The following is a 25,245-nucleotide window of genomic DNA, read 5'->3' as shown; positions in this document are numbered from 1 at the left end:
GATGATGGAGAGAGTGCTGAAACTTTTCAACCACTCGCCTCCAGTCACGAGATCTGGGTTTAATCCATTGTTCTTTTGCTCACCATGCCACCCCAGTTTGGACCCATTGACAATCAGTCTTGACCCTGCTCCTCATGGGACCAGTCCTGCCTGGACTGCCAGACCAGGTCCTCCCTGAACCGGAAACAAGCATCCTGGACCGGTTTCAGGGTATCACTCCTCTTCAACCAGGATTGCTTGAATCCAGTGGTACAGCAAGCAAGGAACCTACGTCTGGGCGTACCCCTTGGCCACCTAGCGCGAACTTGAACATTACAAAGGGGAGCCATGTCCAAGGCTGGACTATGAACGCAAACTGGCCCTGGAAATTGAGTCGGACCAGCCGCATTGTGGGTGTGGGGAGTTGTGCGTGGAAAACACTGCAGCTGCTTTTGTTACTGGGGGCCAATATTGCAGATAGAACATTTGATTCAGTGTCTCACTCGAGTACTGAAAAACAATTCATTCACTCAAGAGAGTAGTCAGAAAAATAAAATACCCCCACTTTGAACCATCTCTTACTACATGAGTGAGTGAAACATGTGATCCCAATCCTTTTAAGATCGGGACAGTGAAATGATTGCCCCGATTCTGCCATGCTTTTTCTCTTTCGATCTTTCTCTCCTTCTGTGCATTCTTCTTTTCTATCTTCAGTACACATTCCATTTGCCTCTAGCTTTGTCCCCCAGCTGTGTCATATTTTCATCTTTCTTGTGTTTTTTTTGCGATTCAGAGCTCAACGTTAAGGATGGTCATTAATAATTATTTAATCTCTCCATTGCAACCCCCTCCCCCCACTGAAGCTGGTATTTCAGGTGCCTCTCTACACCCTTATATATTTGGGGGCCGATTTACAAGCCCCTTGCGACACTTTTATGCTGCTGTTGCGTCACTTTTGTGATGCAGCGGCGTCGTAAACAATGAACCAAGTTGCGACATATTTACAATGTGACGCATCTAGGGAGATGCGTCGCGTTGTAAAGCCCTGCGCTACATTATACCTGCGTCAGTTATAATGTATGCAGGTTGGGCGTTCCGACGCAAGAAAACCTCGTAAAGTGACGCAGTGAAATCTACAAGATTTCACGGAGTCACTTTTACAACGCCACTGCATCAAAAACTTACGCTTGCTTAACCCCTTCAGTGCCCATGACGAGATTGTCTCGTCATGGAGCGCGGTTGCGCTGTGCCCATGACGAGACTATCTCGTGATGAACCCCGCCCGCTAATTCAACGCCCGGCACAGGGCGGGGAAAGGGCGGGGCACACAAGGGGTTAAAGCAGGCATAAGGAGTGATGCAGCACAATAAGTATAGGCTGCCCCTGAGCATTGCTGGATTTGCGTCGCGCTTGCGAAACGATTCCAGCAATGCGCTGCCCTTACGACAAAAGATGTGACGCGCACCTGTCTATCCTTGCGCCACGGTGTGCCGCATTGTAAATATGATGCATCCGTGGTTGCACAATGGTATTTTTGCGTGTCGCATCTGAACAGGCGCATCCCTGCTAATATGCAGAGATGCACCAGTTCTTGTAAATCTGCCCCTTAGTTTATCTCTCAGTTTGTGCATTAATTCTCCCATTACCCAAGAAAGGCACTTATTTGACTACTTACATTCTCATATTTGTATTCATTTTGTTGCACCCATACAACCATGTATCGACTCCTGCATCAATTGACTCTAATTTGTTTACTTAATTTCATGCACTTTTTAACACACGCGTGAAATGGTCACAGCAATGTCTAATATCATTCACTGTTTTATATTCTGTTATGTTACAGAAATGTGCATAGCGCCGTATCATCATTACTGTTGCCTTGCCGCACTGTCGCAGCTCTGGAACCTTCTCTCTTTTTGGGGATTCTGTCCCAAAGCAAAGTCTGTTTTTGTTCGTTTGAGTTGGATTATCAGAAGTGAGGCTGGGATTAATATTATGTTTTGATAAACCCTGGGAGGAAAGGCGATTACATCTGAGTATTCAGAGTAATTCTGGTAATCCCACGTTGCTCTTTGACGCAGAATTACTGATAATTACATGCTTATGAGCAAATTTGCACAGAAACAGTGAATTTAGTGAGTGGCTGCTCAAGCTGCTGTTTGCGTTGCTATTCTCTTAGCGCAAAATGCATCCTCGCTTCCATTTCGGATGCAAGGGCACGTTTTGCGCTAAGAGCATAGCACTAAAGCCGAGAGTAAATTGGGGAAATATCCTAGCCCAAGAGCATATTTAGCGAGATTGAGGAGTTGTGTGTGCTGCTATTTGTGTTTTGTTACATTTAGTGCTATTTTTTTGTGTATATTGGATCCTCATGTCCATTTTGGGCGTGGGGGGGGGCATTTTAGGAAATAATGGTAAATGCACAATTACTCGTATCGCATAATTCTGCATACTCATACAGAATTCTTAGGTAATTCCATGTGATTACACTGCATAGAATTACACAAGTTAAGCCCATCCCTAGTTTTGATGTATCTTTTGGATGTTTGTGCACTCTATTGGTACGTGCTTTTGTGTGTAGCCAGAGATCTTTGCCTAGCAGGGCCAGTGCTTAATTTGAGCCGGTGGTTTCCGGTGCTTGGCACCAGTACTTAAATCTGCGCTTGTGACAGTCTGCCACATGGTGGCGCTTGCTGCAAAATGTTTGTATGAGCACAACAGCTGTTTATTAACTTAATATACATTAACAATCACTAATACATGCTACCAAAGCCATTCATATAGTTTTGGGGGCCTCGACTAGAATGAATTGTTACATGTGTAGGTGTGTGATGGGTAGTAGTTGTGTTGGTACTGTAATTGGCAGCGTTGGCAGTGACAATGTTCGTGCATGCTGCAAACGACTCTTGTCGAGGGCCATGCTACCAAAGGCATTCATATAGTTTTGGCGGCCTTGACTAGAATGAATTGTTACATGTGTAGGTGTGTGATGGGTAGTTGTTGTGTTGGCACTGTAATTGGCAGCATTGGCAGTGACAATGTGTGGTGCATGCTGCAAAGGACTCTTGTCGAGGGCCCTGGCACTTATTGAGTTACAAATTAACCTCTAAACAGGGCATGTTCATAATTGTAAGATTCGCTTTGCACACTGGGCGTGCTTAGCAATGCATTGCTCCTAGTGGTCGCTCATTCACTCAGCTGCTAGAGCTCATTTACCGCCCTTTTCACTCACCCATGTATCCATCATGCTCATGCAATCACCGAAGCACGCCATTCGCTCACATACACATCCTGTTTATTCTCTCATTCGCGTATTTAATGATTTCATTGCAAAATGCGTTTCCTGGTCGCTCATTGGTTATTTTCTATACATATTCCTTCTCGGAGCTGCGCAGGGAATCTCGGCCCAGCAGGGCCCGCGCGCGCTGCTTCTTCTAAAGCACCAAGGAGGCTTCTGCGCCATCACTCTCCATCCGACATTTCTCCTAGCAAATAGAACATTTAGACAAAAATTCCCCAGATCACTGAAAAGGAAGAAAACGTGGTCCCTAAAGCGTGCATCAACTGCCCTTAAGACAACAATTACATAAGAGACGCGTTTGTTTATGTGCTTTACTCGAGACGTGCTTTTTCCCCCCCTTTCAACTAAAAGCCGGAAGCCTGGGGGTATACATTTATGCATCACTGTTCAAAGCCAAACAGAACCAGGCACGTTAGTGCTCTGAAATTTCCCTCTCCGGCACACGTGTTTTTGCTTTGGTTCCTATCATTTCAGCGTATTTACAAATGCCTCGTTGGCAGCCATTTTGTTTATTTAACGCTGAGTTGTGCTTTGCATTAGCCCAGCCAAATTGCAAACTTCAAAAGGCCTCTCAAGTTCAACTACAGTTGCCCATTTCCCTAATGCGTGTAGCCTGCTTAGCCTAAAAGGTTTGTACCCCCCTGAGCCACCAATTATCCTTAAAGGGAGCGCTGCTATCTAAAACCACGTGACAGGTCGAGTCATTCTGCCCTTTCACTCATCCGGATTTACATTAGAGTGAAATTTCTCATGTATTCTGAAGATTGGTATAATATGATCCTGCGCGTATTGGAAGACGAATAAAAGTTAACGGAGAGAAATGGAGATCTCAAAACAACTATGGCATGTATGTTCCATCGAAGGGTTCCAGGCACCTCTAGATGGTTCTTGAGGCGTAAACATAAGATGTCACAGATATAGTCTTAGGCCTGTTGACATATCCTCATGAGGGATTGGAGTCGTCTGTGGATAGGGACAACCCGTTCTTCAAACCTTACTCGTCTTTGTATCGTGAACCAACACCAGACAACACCATGCTGCATGCCAACCCCACCCTCCTTTGTTTTTTAATAGTCACGACTGTCCATTCTCCGTGCATTCTTGGGCAGTGTCCTTCTTCCTTAACTCATCTTTTTCTGCTCCACATCTCTGGATCCTAGGGCAACCCAAAGAGCCTGAGTTGTTACCATGGATACCCGTGTGATCCACTCTGCAGAAACCTGTATCAGCGTAGAGGGCAGGTTCTTAATGCGTCCTCATTCACACACCTATTGACAGAAAGCCGATGCTTCGTCATCAGGTGTGCATCGAGTACAGCGTGTCACCCTGAGCAACCCTCCCTTCTCCTAAGAGTATTGACAGCCACAAAGTCGGGGGTAGACCCCTCTCCCAGCATTGTAAGATTTAGAGTGGAGCAATCTGCAGAATCCCAGCAGAAGTAGACTGAAGGTCCAGAACAAGGCTGTGTTCAGGACAGAGCTTCCCCAGTATAGATTTCTTCCAGTGTAGTTTTCCTGTAGTCTGCAATACACTAAATGATGTTCTTTCTTGATGAAATACATTTGTGGGTGTCCTCCACAGTCCCACATGGGAAACACAGTACAGGGAGCCTGAGATCCACCAAGCACTATCTGGGGAATGCTTCAGGGTCACTACAACACTCATTTGGGGATCACATGCCTTCTGAAATCTCTTAGCATCAACAACACACCTGTGGTATGGTTTAGTTGGTGCAGATTACCATCTGACACGCTGCTGCTTTCATACCCTAAAGGGATCAACTATTAACTATTAGAACCGGCAGCGGCCTTCGAGACAGCCAACACAAGCCCGCGGTTCATGATGAGAGGAAACTCCCTCTCTCCCCCTCACTAAGGAAGTTAACTCAAGGGATTTGCTACCTGTAGTATCTGAGCATTCACATAGTACACCTAGTAGACCTCTAGGAATCAATCAATCTATCAAGCGATGCTTAATAAAGCACACAGATGCTTCAACAGAAGCGTCCCGGCGCTCTAGCAGACAATACAAGGCCTGCCGACATAATGAGGGACTAAACGGAGTCTAATATCCAGGTTTTAGTTGCCTTTTAAAGGCAAACAGAGATTCAACCTGCTTTTGTTTAAAAGGAACACTGTTCTATAGTTTTGCCATCCACACAATAAAGGAACTGCCGTTGCGATGGGATTTCGAGAATTTTGGGATCCGGAGGAGGCGACTATTGTTGCATCTAAGTGCCCTCTTTTGAGTATATAGAGACCGTCTATTCAAAAGATAGTGCAGGGTCTCGCAGTGAAAAGCTCTAAAAGACAAAGTGAGAGCTTTGAAGTTAATATATTGTTCCACCGTGAGCCAATGCAGGTGTCTCAAATGTGGAGGGATATGATGATGTCTCGGAACTCTCTGAAATAGGCTTGCCAATGCATTAACTGAAGCCTGTATATTAAATACGCAGGAAGACCAAGGTAGAGACTGTTTGAGTAGTCCAGGCGGGATGTAACTAATGAATGCAACTCTGCTTTACTTGACTCTTCAGGGACCAGATCAAGAAACCTCTTTAGAGTTTTCATCTTCAGAAAACAGACAGATGTAATTTATGCCTCAAAGCAGAGAGAGGAATCAAAGATAATGCCCACATTTCTAATCAACATGGTAGGATTAGGAGGGGAGTTAAGTTCAACAGGCCACCAGAGGGAAGGCGGTGGGGGGGGGGCCATTTTGGTTAAAAAACAAAACTGAAATTTTCTCGGAGTTTAGTTTTAAACAATTTGCATCCATCCAAGCCATGACACCCCTAAGAAATTCTTTAAAATTGTGAAAAGCTTCCTCCATGTCATCTTGGAAGGAGAAATGCAATTGAATGTCGTCAGCGTAAGATACTATCTTGAAACCCCAAGATTTGATAAGAGTCACCAAGGGGGAAAGACAATGCCCCCTTGGCATAGGAATGGAAGTGGCATTGACCAAGGACCAGGTAGTAGGGAACTGCCTCTGTGCCCACATCACCAGCACAGGGCTGGTGGCTCTAGTGGTGGCCTGAATATCTCAACCACGAACAGTTGTCAGCTGTCCCTTGGGCCATCTCACCTGTAATTTTCAGGCTCAATGTAGACCTTGTATTCACTTATTGAACTCATGGGAATCTTCAAAAGTGCTTAGCAATCCCGGGGAGGTTCTTCCCGGTTCACAGCCTTGCAAACGTGCAGCCTTCAAAGCTTGCTAAGCAATTGTCTTGCTATAGTTAACTCTATCAGACAGTATACTTTTCCCAACACCAACTTCTGATGGATTACGTCAAGAATACCCTGACGCAGGCAAGCTTGACTCACACTTCTGACTACCTACCTTGCTAATCAGTGTCTCACACTGAGTCTGCTGGCAGCCAGGCCCTTCCAAGGCAGCCAGACCCTTCCCAGGCAGACCAGTGCTCTGTTGCTAGTGGTTGCCTCCCCCCACCAGCCCATGTGCAGTATTACCACATAATCTGGCCTACATGCATAGGCAGTGGCACCCAGATCACACTCCCTCTTCAAATCTTAACAATAATGACAGTGAGCTGGTCACTGCTGGCTCTAAAAAATGGATAAGTATATATCATTTGATTCAATGACGTTGAAATGAAACAGAAAGGATAACAAACAGGAAAACACTAATTAGCCAATCATCTTAAGTAAATGTGTCGCACTTCCACAATTTGATTAAGAATAACAAACATTTAGAAATGGCCCTGGCTGTACTTTTATAACGACCTGTTTCAAAGGGATAATAGTTTCAGGTTAAAACAAACAGTATATTATATCAAGTAAAGACAAGGGAGAAATAAACGTTTTGTTTTCCTAATATAATTGTCTTGTTCTAACTTCTAATTAGCAAACATTTTTCGAAGAAACATCATCTCTATGAAAAATTAAACAGGCTGGGAAATTGTGTCAGATGTAAAATAAAATGTTCTAAGAAATTAGAGTACCACAAAATCTCCTTGAAGAACCATGTCAGCCTCTAGACTTTGTAAGAATCATGCATTTGTAAATTGAAAGTTAATTCAAATCCACTGCTATCAAAATTTGCCGCACACATGAAAGTGACAAAATTGATTTTTTTAAAAAAGTTTGTCTATGTGCAGGAAGGGACACCTTCCTCTACATAAACCATGGCATTTTGCTTTTCCCATGTGTGCTGCACAAGGCAGCACACATGGAAAAAGCAAAAATGAGGAGAAATAATGCATTTCTCCTCGTTTCGCCATCTTCAGACTAGTTTTTACCCGGTCTTAATTTTGGCGCTGCTGCCTATGTACATAGGGGGCAGGGTCAAATACAATGGGTGTTGGGGTGGAACACCCACCGCATCACCCACTGCATGCCCCTTTCACGCTAAACATAGCGTGAAAGGGTGCCTTATGCACAATGCAGTGTTGAGCCACGTGAAGTGGCAACGCTGCCTTGTACATAAGGCGCATCCCCTATCGCGGTGGCGATAGGGGCTTATACATATGGCCCTTTGTGTGTTGCAAAGCAAGATCAACTAATTGTGTGGTACAGACGCCGTGCCTGTAATGCAAGTGATGGCAAACCGAAAAGTTATATAAATACATAGAAAAAATAAACTTTTCCCAATATTTCCAATATGGAATGAAGTAGACTTTCAGAAAATGACATGACTGATTGGAGATGTTTACTGAAGTAATGGAAAGGATGTGTCAACAAAAATGATTCCTCAGAATTCCTAGTGGGATTCTTAAAATAGGAAGCTGAAATGTCGCTGGACAAACATATAGGTGGCTCCTCTAAGAAAGAACACAGTGTTCTTGCTAGTAATAGTTGTTTTAGGATGATGAAGATAAATGTAGACTTTGAGAGTTCTCCTTATTCATATTTTTTAGCTCCTAGGTCAAATTAATAATATATTATTAGGTGAAAACATGCATATATTTGATAATGTTTGCCAATACATTAGCCAAAAGCACTTTTCACGATGGAGAAATGAATTCAAGGATTGCTCAAATGTTAAACAAACATGCAGTTGATGCATAAATTGATGGGATATGGGTGATAATTATCCAAAAAACACTTGAATTGGAGGGAATGGCTGCACTGACTAAATCTGAGGTTGCTTGATGGAAGTGGGAGACCTCCCAGGGCAATAGTCATGGATAAAACTGCCTCTTCAACATAAAACCATTAGTTGATAATGAACCAAGAGGCATTTCAAGTGCAATAGGTACTGGGCCATCCCATTCTCCCTTTATCATCATCACTTTATGAAACCTAGAGAATGGGAAAAGCAATAAGGTAAAATAGCCTCAGTTAAAGGTAAAATAGGAAACAAAGTAATGCATTATAATAATAAAGCACAAAGCCTTTAAAGTGATTAATATGATTACAAAGATTAAGTAAATATTTTAATCATTATCAAAGATTGCTAAGGTGAATTAAATTATTAAATAAGAAAGGCTTGTACTAGACTTGAATGTTTTGGTCACAAACATAACAATTATAGGGGCATACCATCAAGGGCTGAAGGTATAATTATCGCCGCTTTAGCGTCCGTTTTTGGGCGAAAAGCGGCGATAATTATATCGCATTATTTGCAAGGACACGCTAGCACGTGTTTCCTTGATTCATCTCCCGTTTTGTTCACGCCTCGCTTTGCATCTCTAATGAGATGCAAAGGAGGCGTGCCTAACAAAACACCATGGGAAAATATTGCTACCCCAGCTTCGTAATATCATCAACGAGGGGTAGTGATATTTTAAATCCCGTTAACTATGCCTTAACATAGGAATTTAACGTCTGTTAAATTCCTGACTAAGGAATAGCTAACATGGGAGGTGGATTATGGTGAGATGACCACAGGGTCGTATCACCAAGGCTATCTCCGTTTTGGGTGCAACATCGCTGGCTTTCCAGCGATGTTACCCATTTCCCTGGAATATTATCGCCCTGGAGTAACGCGTTGTTAATAACGCGTTACCAGGGCGTTAATTCCAGCGATAGACACGTTAAATAAACAAGCGCTAAGCGCGCTTTGCGTTTATTTATCGCCGTCCTAGTAAATATGCCCCCAAGTCAGTTAACAAAAAAATGTATACAACAAGCTTACAAACTATATGTCCCCATTGAGCTACAATATATGGTCCATTTGAAGAACAAGTACCAGGGAATTATAAAGATGAAAAATAAATATTTTACATTTAAAAATTTGCAAATTTCGAGTAAGCCGCAGAAACAGGGAAACACTCAACAAAATTGACAATGTACCGGTAAAGCATGTGAATGAGAATCCAAAACAATAGTTGCACCTGTATTGAAAAAGGCTTCAAAATATTGGGTTTTTAGAGCAGTATGATGCATTATTTAGGAATAAGCTAGATTATGTACAAAAATTGATGGTACAGTGAAATAAGAGTCCTCCTTTAAAAACACTAAGACTGAAAGGTGTTCCGGTTTGTGATTATACACAGAAAATAGAATTTAATGGAATGTTTGCAAATTAAACAAATGCCATAAACCTAACTAGAGAGAATCATCATTTCACAGAAGGTTTCAGAGAGGAACTTCAGAGCCATCAAAGTTTTGCATAAACTCTTGAACAAATACCAAACACAGAAATGTGCAGATTGTATGGCCATTCTTCCTACTGAGCAAACACATTTTCAGAAGCAGCAGAAAAGCAAAGGCAGTTTCCTAGTACGATTTATTTAGTTGAAAAATTATTAGCAACATCACATTTCGTTGTATTTCCTTGTAGATTTCATTACAGATTTTGCCGCAGTCAATAGAACTAAAATATGCTCACGGTTAGATTAGAGTTTACCTACCTGCTCGGTCTCAATCCTGAAGCTGGCCAGGGAGGAGCATATTGTAGAAAAATACTATTTGCATCCGGACTAAAACTAGTTTGCATCTTATTCTTGACATCAACCAATTTTTCATTAAATCTGGTGGATATATTGCTTTTCTAGGTCTCCTGAGGCGGAAGCCGGGAGGGTGTTTCTAATACTATTTTTTAAAACCTTTTAAAACTATTTGAGAGTCACATTTACCTTGTGTTCACCACTTATCTCCTCGTGGCACTTTAGTACAGGGCTCTCAACTCCTCGTCGAGAGGTGCACAGCGGAGTTTAGCGCTGCCGCCATTCCTGGCGTCGATTGAGGCTACGCCCCTTTTGTGAGGCCACGCCCCCTTACCGAAGCAAAACAACAACCTCGGAGCATATATAAGGTCGCTGACTACAAGCGCCGGTTAATTGCTTTTCTAGGTCTCCTGAGGCGGAAGCCGGGAGGGTGTTTCTAATACTATTTTTTAAAACCTTTTAAAACTATTTGAGAGTCACATTTACCTTGTGTTCACCACTTATCTCCTCGTGGCACTTTAGTACAGGGCTCTCAACTCCTCGTCGAGAGGTGCACAGCGGAGTTTAGCGCTGCCGCCATTCCTGGCGTCGATTGAGGCTACGCCCCTTTTGTGAGGCCACGCCTCCTTACCGAAGCAAAACAACAACCTCGGAGCATATATAAGGTCGCTGACTACAAGCGCCGGTTAATTGCTTTTCTAGGTCTCCTGAGGCGGAAGCCGGGAGGGTGTTTCTAATACTATTTTTTAAAACCTTTTAAAACTATTTGAGAGTCACATTTACCTTGTGTTCACCACTTATCTCCTCGTGGCACTTTAGTACAGGGCTCTCAACTCCTCGTCGAGAGGTGCACAGCGGAGTTTAGCGCTGCCGCCATTCCTGGCGTCGATTGAGGCCACGCCCCTTTTGTGAGGCCACGCCCCCTTCACTACATCTCCCGCCACTATAAAATATGTGTATATTCCGGAAGCGCAGCGGACGGGCGCAGCGGGGGCGCCGTTTGCGCGCCGAAGGCGCGCCTAAGGCAAGCCCGTCTGCGCCCGTCCGCGACGGGACCGCGACCAGCGCCAGCCACGCTGTAGGTAAGAGTAGGGACGCTACGCGGATCGTTTGGTCTAGGTCTGCATTACTAGCTCTGAATACAGACAATCACTGTCATGCGCTCAGGTATGACCTGGCCAACGTTACACCACCGCGATCATGTCCGGTGTGCTACAAGACACTTCGCGACGTTCCGCCCCCTAAAACAGCATTTTTAAATTCTAAAACAGGCTCCCCGATTAACCACCCTGATATCACTATTAAAGCCGCCCTACTAAATTGCAGATCCCTCCCTAGGCATGCGGATGATATCTGGCTGCTACTAGAGGACTCCGATTGGGACGCCCTATTTCTTACAGAAACATGGCTGTCTGTGGATAGTGTAGCTTCTATCTCACTGGCTGTCCCACCAGGCTACAAAATGAGCGTCTCAAACAGAGAAAATGATAAAAAGGGTGGTGGGGTAGCGATTATTTTTAAAGACAAATATACACTGTCATCCTCAACGCCTACCTCCATCCCAGGCATTGAGGGGCTTCATTTCTGCTTTCAAATAAACCCCCATTTGTCCCTAGCCGGCCTGATTATCTATCGGCCTCCGGATTGCCATACCAACTATACCGCCGAACTGATGGACCTTATAGTCCAAAGCTCAATAGTTCACCCCCATTTTATTGCAGTTGGCGATTTTAATGTTCACATTGACAGTCCAGACTGCCCCCTAGCCACCCAACTTATTTCTACACTGGAAGCAGCGAATCTATTCCAAATTATCTCGGAACCAACGCACAAGGCAGGCCACACGTTGGACCTGATATTTTCCAATATCCCAGACTGTTCAGCTAAAACCGCACAACCATTGCTTTGGACGGATCACTTTTTAATCCCTTTTTCTTTCTCCCTCCCCTCCCACCACCAGACAAAAGGGAGACGATCCTATGTTCGCAGAAACTGGGTTAATATATCAGCAGAGACTCTCTGCCCTGCTCTCTCAGCTACTACTCTAACTCTGTCATTAGATGTGAACACGGACGCTGTGGCTCTAAATCTTTGGATAGGTAATACGTTGGATACCATCGCGCCTGCAAAAATCGCTACATCACGCAGAGAATCCCCTTCGGCCCCATGGTTCTCGACTGAGCTATTGGCTGAAAAAAGTCATTGCAAAAAACTAGAGCGTCTCTGGCGGATAAACTATTCCATATCAGCAAAAATTTGCTACAAAGAAGCCTTGCGTGTTTTCCACAAATCCATAAAAAAAGCAAAACAATTGTTCTTTGTGTCCTCCATTCAGCAAGCTGAGCAATCTAGCAAAGAAGTTTTTAAAATTGTTCAATCCTTTTTTAAACCTCGTGCAATTGAAACTGAAGTGACTCCGTCGGAGAAACTCTGCGAGGACATCTCGGTCTTTTTTGATAAAAAGATCGAGAAAGTCTACGACACCTTCACCAGTCCCGAGCCCACAATCATGTCCGACACAAATGATAATGTGGCATCCCTCCCCGCCTTAGCTCAATTCCATCCTATTTCCCTCGCCGAGGCCAAAAGGGAACTACAAAAATGTAAATCAGGGGCTCCTGATGACCCATGCCCGCCCAAGCTCTGGAAAATGATGTCGGACTCAATTACCACCTCACTGTTGCATATCTGGAACACATCCATTGCAACAGGTCTATTCCCCGATTGTTGGAAACATGCCACACTCCTGCCTTTAAAAAAGAAACCAAACGGTGCCCCGGATGATCTTAGCAATCTCCGGCCAATCTCCCTGTTGGCAGCCCCCGGCAAAATGCTCGAAAAACTGATACAGCGCCAACTAAACAGGTTTATAGAAGAAAGAGACATACTGCATGAAACCCAGTCAGGTTTCAGGGCGGGCTTTAGCACCGAGACCGCTCTGATAGAAGTGGCTGAGTTGATCAGGTGGTCTTTAGATTCAGGAGCATCGGCTATGTTGGTGCTCCTGGATCTATCTGCCGCTTTTGATACTGTGGATCATGGGAGGCTACTGTTAAGGCTAAAAAACACAGGCCTGGAAGATAAGGCTCTGGGCTGGCTACAGTCTTATCTCACTGATCGTACCCAGAAAGTAGCCTTGGGCCCCCTTTCTTCAAAACCCAAACCCCTCTGGTGTGGTGTCCCTCAGGGCTCGGCCCTCAGTCCATTACTTTTTAATATTTATCTGGCTCCACTCTTTTCTCTTATTGCTAAATGGGGCGTCAAGGCGATTTCATACGCCGATGACACACAACTAATTTTCCCCTTCTCGGATGTTTCAGAGGCAGCCTTCAGCAATATGAAGGGATGCTTGCGAGATGTTGCCAATTGGATGAATGCAAACAAACTCAAACTGAATGCGAGTAAGACGGAGGTCATCTTCTTTGGCAAACATACTCGGCCCCCCCCAAGCCTGTGGTGGCCCTCCGAAATGGGTTTCCCTCCTCTACCCAGCACTAATGCGAAAAATCTGGGAGTAAGATGGGATGAGAGTCTTTCCTTCTCTCCACATATACAGCAGGTCTCTGCGTGCTGTCTCCATAAACTAAGAAACCTACGCAAATTTCTGTCCCTTCTGCCTGAAGACTGTCGCAAGACGGTGGTCCATGCTACAGTCACTTCCAGACTGGACTACGCAAACGGCCTCTACCTTGGCCTACCCAAATATCTGGTGCAACGATTGCAGATCGTGCAGAATGCGGCTGCGAGACTGCTAAAAAACATCCCTTTTAAACAGCATGTCTCTCCGCACTTGCGCGATCTGCATTGGCTCCCAGTAGCCTGCAGAATCAAGTTTAAAGCTCTAACTCTGGCGTTTAGAGCCCAAAAGGGGACCTGTCCCAACTATTTAAAGCTTAGACTCCCCAGATACTATCAGGAGAGATGCTTGCGCTCTAATTCACGACACCAGCTTTCTATCCCCCGCGCCAGGAGAGCCAGACTCGGAGGCAGATCCTTCTCTGCCTGCACGGCGACATTCTGGAACGCTCTACCGGCCAACATCCAATTGGCTCCAACGGAAGCCAGTTTTAAGAGGCAGCTAAAGACTTGGCTCTTTTCCCAGAATAACTAAACACTCCCTCCCCTTTCTCCGCCCATTCTGCCTGGAAAAATGATCACTCAGCGCCGGGACACCTCCTTGCGAGGTAGCTGTTCGCGCTATATAAATATCGGTATTATTATTATTATTATTAAATCAATTTACTAATGTGGCATGATGATTTGGAACATTTCAACCACATGTTCATTAGTTAGAAGCACGCCTTAAAATGTACACGCATGCTGCCAGACAAATGATTTTATAATCAACCTCAATAAAACAGAAATAATGATCTTCGACAAGACAAAAAAGATGATCACATGGTGTTTACATTGTAAAAACATTGAAATTGTAATGTATTTGGAGATCTGTTAAAATGCATGGTTAAATATATCCACATTTTAAGAGTACAACAGGTGTCAAATAGAAATAATAATATGTTTTGTCTACCTCCATGGGGACAGAAATATAACTCCTTTGCAGTAGTAAGATTTACAGATCCTCAGAATTGATAATTATGCCGCTGCAAATTCTCAACTGATTTGAGCAATTCAAAGAAAAGCGTGGGTGTGATATTATACATTGAGACCACGTATTGCAATGGAAGAATTACAGCTAGAAGTTCAAATGGGAGTTGCTGTACATAATTTATGCTACAAGGAGAATCACTCGGCCTAATTACTAAGTCGGTCGGTGTTGGCTCGGACTGACACCATTTCAGGAAAGGAACCACCCAACCTTAGATCAACGGTTACAACAACCCCATTAGGATGCAAGATGGTGCGGTCACAAACTTCCATTTTTTCAATGTGAACTTGTGTGGCGGGCCGAAACTGCCGGCAACATAAGCTCCTGTTGAAAAATGAAAGTTTGTAAACATCCATGAACTCTGTGGAAGGCACCTCACAGTACCTGCCACATGGTGCAGGGATATTTAGGGGTGCACTATAAGTGTCCCCCAGGTCCAATTTTGGATGGCCGGGGTGTAAGGGGCCTTGCTAGGGGCACCCAAAGTCAGTTTTGGACAACTAATCCATGTTGGAAACCAACATCATAATCCTGACGGCGGAAACACCTTTCTTAAGGGATTATGAGCAGTCAGAGGCTTTTGGACCAACAGTGTAATCAGTCCCTCTGCGCTCATTACAGCAGATACTATTTGAGAAATTTCAAATGGGAAAAACGTTGAGCTAATATTTTTGAGAAATATCAAAGAAACAAATTCTAAATTGAGTTTACATCTCTTATCACATACAATATTATGAAAAAGAGGAAGAAAGGAAGCTTGTTTTCAAGCAGATGTCCATGGAAGCTACGTTTAGAGCACACTTCTGAATACATATAGGCATATAGTAATGCATCCGTTATTTTTAAAGTAAGAATTACAAAGGATTGAGGAGGAATTGTTGTGTGAGAGGTAAATTATGAATTATTATATCACATGCATTTTTTGAAATTGTGAAATGATTATTAAATTATACGTATTTAAATTGTCAATAAAGCAGCACCAAATTTATTTAAAATTGCCATGATATTTGTTTTGGGTCAGTTAACAAGTAGAGATAAATGATTTCTAAGTAAGAGGCAATGACTAGGTGAGTATCAAGATCGAATCTTTTGAACATTGACAACATGACACGGTTATTACCTTAAGAGAGACTTAAAAAGACCAAAAAGGGACTTACAATGAGTAGATTTGCTCAGATTCTGCAATAAATTGATTGACTTGTGTATTGAAGTTGATTAGATACTTGAGCTGAGTTTAACCCAATCCATATGGGCAGATCTCAACCTTAAAGCTACTGAATCTCAAAGACAAAAAATAGGCTGCAGTGACTGTTATGGGATAAAGTTACAATGCACGGGCACGTTTGATCACATGAAGGTAGAATTTTATCTATATTCAAGATCATATTTATAGCAGGAGTGGAAAGTATTGCAGTACATCCAAATCTGCCAGTATGGATATGTGTTGATTGTACCAGTATGAATTGAGGGAAAATGGTAATACTTAGATGCCCAAATAGACCCGCCTGCTCCCTCTAAATGTCTTGCAAGACAGTGGCAACAATTGCCCCAGCTACACAAAATATAAATAAAAATGGCAGGGGAGCACACTTATTATTATTATTTATTTTATTTTAAGAATTTGTAAAGCGCGACTGATACCTTGCAGGCTTCCTGGCGCTGGAGAGTACTCTGCTGACGGATAACCGGGGGAACAGTCAGACGGACAATTATTAGGGGAAAAGCCAGGTCTTGATACGTCTCCTGAATGGAAGAAGCTGTGAAATCTGACGTATGTCAGTGGGCAAGCTGTTCCACCGCTTGGCCGCTGCAACCCTGAAGGATCTGCCCCCTGTTCTGGTTTTATTGAATCTGGGTACCTTTACCAGACAGGCCGAGGATGATCGTAAATCTCTGGCAGGAGTGTACCACCGAAACAGGGCTTGCAGAGGTTTGGGTCCAAGTCCGTGCAGAGCCTTAAAGACAATGCGGAGGGACTTGAAGGCCACACGTTGTTTTAAGGGTAGCCAGTGTAGCTCAGCCAGAGCTGCTGTGGCCGAAGCCCTCCTCGTCCAGCCCAGAGCCAGCTTGGCGGCGGCAGATTGAATTCGCTGTAGTCGATCCATCAACGTGACTGGAGACTCCAGGAGCAGGGCGTTACAATAGTCGAGGCGACTGAGTATCGTACACCTGACTATCGATGCCCTGGCTTGTGCCGGGAGAAGAGGCATGATTTTCCGCAGTGAGCGAAGCAGGGCTGTGCAGATCCCCACAGTTTTCGTTACCTGGGTTTCCATACTTAATTTGTTGTCAAGCATGGCTCCCAGGTTGCGAACCGAGGCAACTGGCAGAGGTTTGTCTCTAATCTCTGGGGGCCAGAATTCATTCGGAAACTGGCGGGGTATCATGGTGCCTGAACAAAACAGGACCTCCGTTTTAGAGGAATTAAACTGGAGGGAGTTTCTGTGTAGCCATCCAGCCGTCTCTCTTAGGCAGTCGTGGAAGGTGGAAAAAGAAATGGCATCTTCACCTTCCCAAGAGAGGATGAGCTGCGTGTCATCAGCGTAATTTATTGTTTTGATCCCAAAGGATTGGATTAGCTTGATTAGCGGGATGAGGTACACGTTAAAAAGGATGGGGCTGATGGAGGAGCCCTGAGGGACTCCCTGGGGTACTGGTGCAAAGGTGGATTGGAATGGGGGAAGGGAGACAGCCTGTCTTCTGTCCCGAAGGTAGGAGTGAAGCCAGAGCAGTGCAGTGCCTTCCACTCCCACTTCACCAAGTCTCTGCAGCAGCATACCATGGTTGACCGTATCGAATGCGGCAGACAGGTCCAGCAGTATCAGCGCCACTGGTTGGCCCCTGTCTGCACGCAAGCGAAGATCCTCCATGGCTGTTAAGACTGCTGTTTCGGTGCCGTGGGCAGGACGGAACCCGAACTGGTGATCGTCAAGAAGGTTGTTTTGTTCTAGGTGGGCGGACAGGCACGAACTGACCCATCGTTCGGTGACCTTCGCTGGGAAAGGCAGTAGGGAGATGGGTCGGTAGTTTGAAAGACAATCTGGGCTCAGGGAGGGTTTCTTCAAGAGAGGGGTGATTAGCGCCTGTTTCCACGGGGTTGGGACAAAGCCACTGTGCAAAGACTGGTTACATATTAGGCGCATGGTGCCAAAAAGATCATTTCCAAAATTTTTCCAAACTTTTGGAGGTAGGGGGTCGAGTGGAGAACCCGAGGTGATACCAAGCGCCAGTCTTTCAAACTCGGAGGCCGGGATTGGGGGAAATTCCCGTAGTCTAGCCAAAAGGACAGAGCCTGGAGACGACAAGTTTCGAGAGCTGGTGTCTGGTCCCTGCGTGTTGGAAGTTCCCGAAGAGGGAGGTGTTTTCAGGTTTTGAATAATGGTGTTTATTTTATTAATGAAAAACACTGCAAGATTGTCGCAGAGGGCTTGGGTGGGAGGCTGTGTAGAGATGACACAGTCTGGATTGGTTAAGTTTTTGAGTATCTGAAAAATACTCTTTGAGCTGTTGGTGGCGTTGGTAATGATGGAGCAGTAATGTTTAGCCTTATTTTGGGCGATGGCAGTTTTGTACTCCCGGAGGTTTTCTTTCCAAAGAGTTTTGTGAGTGTCAGAATAACCTTGCCTCCATTTTCTCTCTGCTTGTCTGCATGCTAGTTTGAGAGCTCTTAAAGAGTCGTCGAACCATGGGGCCGGTACTCGTCTCTGTGGTTTGCCCTTTTTCTGAGGGACGAGGCGTTCCGAGGTGTTGGAAATCCTTGTGCAGAGGGATAGATAGTTAGCCTCTACTGGTTGAGTAATGGAAAAACTGTCTTCCACTTCAAATACTGGGCCATTCAGTCTGAGTTTGTCCAGAGCCTTCCAATCTCTGTACGGGGGTTCAGGGCCGTGGCGGAGTGCCGGTCTGCAAGACCTGCTGCCTGCTATATGAAATTTGATGAGTGCATGGTCGGTCCAGCACATCGGCAAAATATCGCTCAGAAGTGCTAGCTGGGGGGAGGAGAAGATTAAATCGAGCTGGTGCCCCGCTGAGTGTGTGGGTTTGTTCACTAGCTGGGAAAGTCCCATTCCTTCACAGGAAAGTAGGAGATTGTTAAGGGCAGAATCTAGGCTGCCGTTGGGCCAAAGGTTGAAATCGCCCAAGACAATCAGGTTGTTGTGAGAGGTAGCCATATTAGTAAGGGTGGTGAGGAGCGACTGCTGCTGAGTGGAATTGAAAGCTCCCGGCGGGCAGTAGCAAATCACAGCCGTAAACGTAGTTCCAAGATGACAGTCGATAGAGAGGCCAAGTATTTCGGTCCCGACCACTGGGTCCATAACAATAGTTTTTACTGACCAGGACGCTCTATAGATTAAACCGACTCCACCGCCCCGCCCCTTAGGTCGTGGGAGATGCAGGATTTTGAAGTCTTGTGGGCAGGCCCAATCCAGTTCTATATTGCAGTCAGAGTGGGTCCATGTTTCCGTCAGGAATAAAGCATCAAGATGGTGATTATCTATGAGCTGGGCGATTTCGTGAGCGTGTTTGGGCAGGGACCTGACATTCAGCAGGCCACCTGTAAATAAGCCTTTGCACGCAAAATCCTGCAGAGGATAGGCGGTGTCCTGGAAGGACAGTTGACCTTCATGAGCGAAGTCTCTAAGGAGGAGTAGAGCCTCACGCGTCAGGTGCGGAGAGCTACTGGTGGACGGGGAGCTCGGAGCCGCGGGTGGCGCACCGGGCGCTGCCGAGGCGCGGACGAGCGCAGACGAGCTTGCCTTATGCGCGCCTTCGGCGCGCATTCGTCGCGCCCGCTGCGCTCGTCCGCTGCGCTTCCACACAATTGAACAGTATTACAACAAGGCCAAATTCGACAATTTTGCAGGTTGAAAACGTATCTATATTTGGTGCAAGAAGCTACACAAAATGAGCAAGTTGTCCATACAGCTGACACATGTTTTGTCCGACTGGAATGTGTCAACGCCTACGTAGAACTTGTTTGAGCAGCTAGCATGTGGTGTTGGATGAAGAAGTATATATGGCCCATTGTAACTTGAACAAGTGTCAAGGCTCCTAACGGGAAATTGATGTTGTATGGCGGGTGTGAAAGCCATGTAGTTGAAGTACACCCTTTAGAATAAAAACCCGAAAAAATTATCCCATCTATGAAATGGTGAAATAGTCTCTAAACCCAAGTTGCATCATCGATACAAGTGAAAATGCACATAATTATTGTTGCCACATCCGCCTTTTATGCAATTCGTGAGGATGGCTGTGCTACATTGTAGTAAAGTAGGATCTGCTTCTTATGGTTGCCCCCACTTTTTGCTTGATGTGATGCTGTTTTTGACTAGTCTGACTGGGATCTTGCTAATCAGGACCCCAGTCTATCTGCTTTCTCCCTAAACTGTTGTGTTCAGTACTTAGGTACATCCCAGATTGGATACTAGGGTATCCTTGTCAGTCCCTAGTATATGGTACCCATGTACCCAGGGCATGGGTACCTCAGAGGTCTCCCATGGGCTGCAGCATCTATTATGCCACCAATAAGAGACCATTTAAAATGGAACTAAAGGCCTGCCATTGCAGCCTGTGTACGTTGGTGCATGCACCACTTACTAAAGATGTAGGTTTACTATATCTAAGGTTCACTGCACTTAAAACCTATAAGTCACCCCTATAGCAGGCCTTTACAATCCTGAAGGCAGGGTACTTGATTCTAAGTGAGGGGGTGCCCCTGCATGTACAGGACACCCCTGCAGCCTACGGAGTCCATTCTCCCGGGTTGTCAGTGAAGCAGCCATATACTAGATAGAGGGGCCCAGCGTAATCTCGTGGTGACCATCTTGAAAACAGCTGAAATGAATCCTATCATGTTTGGTACCAAACATGATGGAATCATATTCCCACACTGTAAACGGTGTGGGAAGTATGATTCCAAACACTGGAAGAGCCCTCCGTTAAGCTCTCAGTATTCCCGGTACCAGCCTTCTAGTCCCGGGCAGCACAATATGGTTGCTGCCGACCAGAGATACATTTCTGCTCTCCTGCTGCTGAGCTAAGCTGGAGCAGGGGAAGGTAGAACAATAGGCATCCTGTCACAGGGAGATGTGACCACCTCACAGACAGGATTTAGTGTATTAGGGCTGGGTGGGTGCGCTTGCCAGCGCCTGAAAGGCTGTATGAGGGGCACATTTGTTATCAATGTGCATAGTCCAGTTCAAACCAGTCCTGGGAGCTGTTGGCTCCCGCTCTGGAGTGAAACTGGACAAAGGAAATGGGAGTAACCTGCCCCCTGCCCAGACCCTCCCCTGGGAGGGTCCTCTGAATCTTCCCAACCCTCTCCTTAGGGTACTTAAGGGCTTACCTGGATGGTGATCACTAAATTTATTGTGGGTTACGATTCAGAACTGAAACCACTGCACTTCTACAGTCGGGGAACTCTGGACTTCATTGGACTTCGTTTGGGCCTGACTTCGTCTCGCTTCCAGTCTGCTACATCGTCTGTGCCTGTGCATCATACAGAAAACTTCCAAGGCCTGTGAAGCATCAAGGACTACCAAAGTAATCTCCCTTGGAGTGAAGGGGTCACTCCCCTTTATTTGCAGGCACCGCAACTAAGTCGACCGGTCTGCAGATCCTGAGCTCCTTCGGACTCCCTGGGCTCTGCAACACAGATGGTGGTTTACCCCAGCTCCTGCAGCCTGCAGTACAATTTTACGAAGCTTGAGGCCAGTAGAGGTTGCAATAACCGAACACCTTAGTACTGCGTCCCCTTTGCAGTTGCAAAGGCTTGTTAACATCCGTGCAAGAAGATCTTTGGGCTCCAAGTAGCCCCAACCTCGAGCACATTCAGTGACCAGAATCTTCAGCCACACCGCATCGTGTGCATGTGGCCTGCATCTTTTGGTGAGCTGATTGAGGTTCTCTCATGACTCCTGTGCCTCCGGCCTGTGAGTCCATTTGAGGTTCACCTTTGATTTCCTTGGGCTCCCCTGATTACTTGGGGCCTGCCCTGACTCCCCTGCTTGTGGTGAGTCTCCTGGACCTTGCTGGGCCCAACTTTGCACCTTCTTGACTTCCTGCATGGGCTGCATTTGCCATGGCTTGTTGGTGTTCCCGCCAGACCCCGACCCCTCAACACTCGACATCCTTCGTGGGACAGCTTGTGCCTGGGACCTGGTCATCCTCAGCATTGCCTGGTCCTTGCAGCTGCAGGGTCATGGTCACTGTCATCTTTCCGGAATCACCCGACATTGGAGGGCATTCGTCTTCCAAGTCGCCTGGTCACCCCTGAGTGACATAGACTCTGTCCCCTCTGCTTGCAGGTACTCCTCTTCAAGAATCCACATTTGGATTTGTTCGGACATCTTCTCCTCTTCCAGCAGCGGCACTTTCCTGAAATCCTCCATTGGGTTTCACTGCGATTTCCGATGCCACTTCACACCTTTGGCACCCGGCTTCCCTGGGATAGGTAACTTAGGTACCACAGTGTCCATGGGTGGGGTGGCTCTACAACCATCTGTCTTCCACAGGGTTTCTTCACGGTCCACTGGGAAGGATCCATAATCTTTAAAAATCCAGCCGCGACTTGCAAATAGACTTGTACGGAGCACACGGCCGTGTTCCTACACTGCACACGCTCTCCGTGGGATCCCTAACTACTTACCTTGGGTGGTTCTGTGGGTCCCCAGCAATTCTATGTCCTCTCGAGATTGTCCTGACTCGAGTCATGGTTCTTATACCACTTTCTTAGTGTATGGTTTGGTCCCCACCCCCCTCCTGGGGCCCACTGTGGATTAGTGCTATTTACTGTGATTTCTTTGCTAAGGTATTGTGTGCTTTGTGTCTACCTCCATGTGGGAGATACTGTAATGTACTAGATAGTGTTATAAAATAAATAAATATTTGTATACATATTTTGTGTGGTTCTTTTTCCTTCAGTCTATACTACAAGATTGCATTATGGTATAACAAGCTGCTTTACACTCCTAAAACTAAGCCTGAAGGCTGCTCTCCACAGCTACCACTTAGATAGCTTTCTAAGGTTGTCTGAGACCTCCTAAATCACCACAAGGGTTGTCTCGACTGGTGCAAGGTGCACACTTATATTAGTGGACATCACATACGCCCATACCATCTGACTGCCCTCTAAGGTGTATGCCTATCCGTTGACGCATTCCAACTGTTGGTAAGGGAACAAAACATGAATTTGTATGGAAGAATGAACTAAGATAGTGGTTCATTTAGATAATCAGATCTCCAAACAACTAACTGCCATTCTTTTTGGATATAATATGTTTGAAAAAGTAGTGCTTTTATGGTTTCCTACAAAAAGGGCGGTCTGTGACTAGTGTCAGCTCGGCAGCGGGAGATGTTCAGGTTTTAGACATTCCTTGTGAAGAATAGGGTTTCAGTTTTCTGTTAGTGAAACAATAGGGTTTCCAAGGCAAGCATGTTATTTGGGGTGGATCTCTCCTGGGATACTGAGCTTCTTTGGTCAATTTGGGAGTCTGGATTTGTAATTAAATCATGATGGTTTAAAAATAGATCTTTTTCCCAGGTGAAGTCTAGGGAGTGATATTACAATGGGCGTGATGAGGATCTTGTATCTTGTGTCCGGTATTGATGTCCTGCTGCATAAGGTATGGCTTGAATAGGCATGATTTCAATTGATCCTATTGCCGTCATCACAACATTGGAAAGTCCATGGAGGAACCGCACTTCACATGACTGTGCTAAGGCCGATTTTGAAGATCCATTTTCTAAATTTCCAGAGAAGTTGAAACTGAAGATGTGCTCCTTCTACGGTGTTCTTGGTGTGCGGGATGAGGTGTTGTTTGCAGTCGAATATAGGGCTCAGTGGTCAGACATTTCATATGAAGGTGAACGGGATCCCATTGTTTTGGATAGCAGTGAACATACTTGGACAGAGGATCTAGATGGAGCAGAATGGAGCTTTGTCAAGCAGAAGTTGGGAAGGAGCAGGTATTGTCCATCAATGGCTTTTGGCATTGCCTGGGGGTGAGGATGGCCTGATCTTTAAAACATTTAAGTAAAGTTCAATATCCTTGGCATCTTAGAAGACGCTGAAATCCAATCCATGGAGCAAGAAAATGGCTGTGTGTGAATATTGACTAGAATCAGAACCACGTCAGTGCTTGGGAAACTCTTTAAGGTAGTGACACAGGTTAGGATTCTGTGTTGACTGTTGCAGTGAATTAAGGTCATTGCTTCCGGAATAAAAATCTTTCCTTCCAGTGCCCATGGGATTCTCCAGGATGTTGATTGGAGGATGTATGATGGTACAACGCGTACCATCACAATGCGGTATGTTACATCGCGGTTTTGACAACGCAAGTCGTTACATCGATTTGCGTTGGAGGGAGCTGGATTTAGGAATAGTGTGAATTACTATTCCAACTCCAGTCTACGTACAGTAGGGAAGGTGTTGGAATAGTAATTCACACTATTCCTTAGTCTAGAGCGCCCTCCAGTGCAAGTCGGTGTAACGACTTTCGTTGTAAAAACCACGATGTAACCATACCGCGTTGTAATGGTTGCGTGGTAAAGGATGTTTCCCTTGATTGGATAATGTCTTAACTGTGTAATTCTGCCAACAGGTAGAGTAGAACTTGGAAGCATGTATGCCCCATCCAATATTTGTCATAGGTCATTTATGATATGCCATGAGGTTTTTTCCTACAGAATCCTGTTTTGAGTCCACAGTGGGGATCCCCTATGGATTTGTTTTCACCACAAAACCTTTGTCTTGGGAGTAGATGCTTCTTTAGAATAATCTTGGTGCTAAATTGGATGCTTCTGATACAGGATAACGTACAGTAGGGGAAGGTATGGATTCTTTTAGAAGAGAAGGAGCTTGTCCAAAGATGAGGCTGCTCAGGAGTTTAGGTTCTCTTAGGGGAACTTTAGATTTGTGGAGATTACACTGGCTACTGCTGTCCATGTTTGACAAGGAGTGCTTGAAGAGTAGTTGTTGGGCCCTGGGGCGACATTAATCATGAGTAAAGCCACCGTCATCAGTGTGTGGTGCAGTCAGTCTCGATGAATGAGATTTCTTGGTTGTTGGAAGAGTGTAGTTGATTGAATTAGAAAAAAACAAATATATTTTATCATCAAAGAAAAACAAGCCTTCCGCGTTGATTATGGGCTTCTTGTCCATGGCCAAAAGTGCATCAACATTCCAACATTGAACTCTTCCTAGTAACTTCTTATTTTTAAGATTTGTACAGCATTTGATGTGTGTACAATGTTTTCCCTTGTGGATGTCAGCCTGCATGTAGGCAACGAGGAAACCCTGCTCACCTAAGTGAATCAAACCAAGCTATGACTCAACGCCACAGAGGCTTGAGGAGCATCCAGTGGTGAACTGGGAAGAGCATTGTGGCTGCCCAGCCCACAAGAATATATATTGAAAAACAGGTGCGTTGTTGTCTGGTAAACACTCAGCTGCTTTATGTATTCTGCAGGGCAAGGAGAAAGGGAATTTCTGAGAAAAGAGGC

Source organism: Triturus cristatus, chromosome 5_2 (assembly GCF_964204655.1).
Source record: "Triturus cristatus chromosome 5_2, aTriCri1.1, whole genome shotgun sequence".
Lineage (NCBI taxonomy): Eukaryota > Metazoa > Chordata > Amphibia > Caudata > Salamandridae > Triturus > Triturus cristatus.
Note: the sequence above shows the minus strand (reverse complement) of the source record.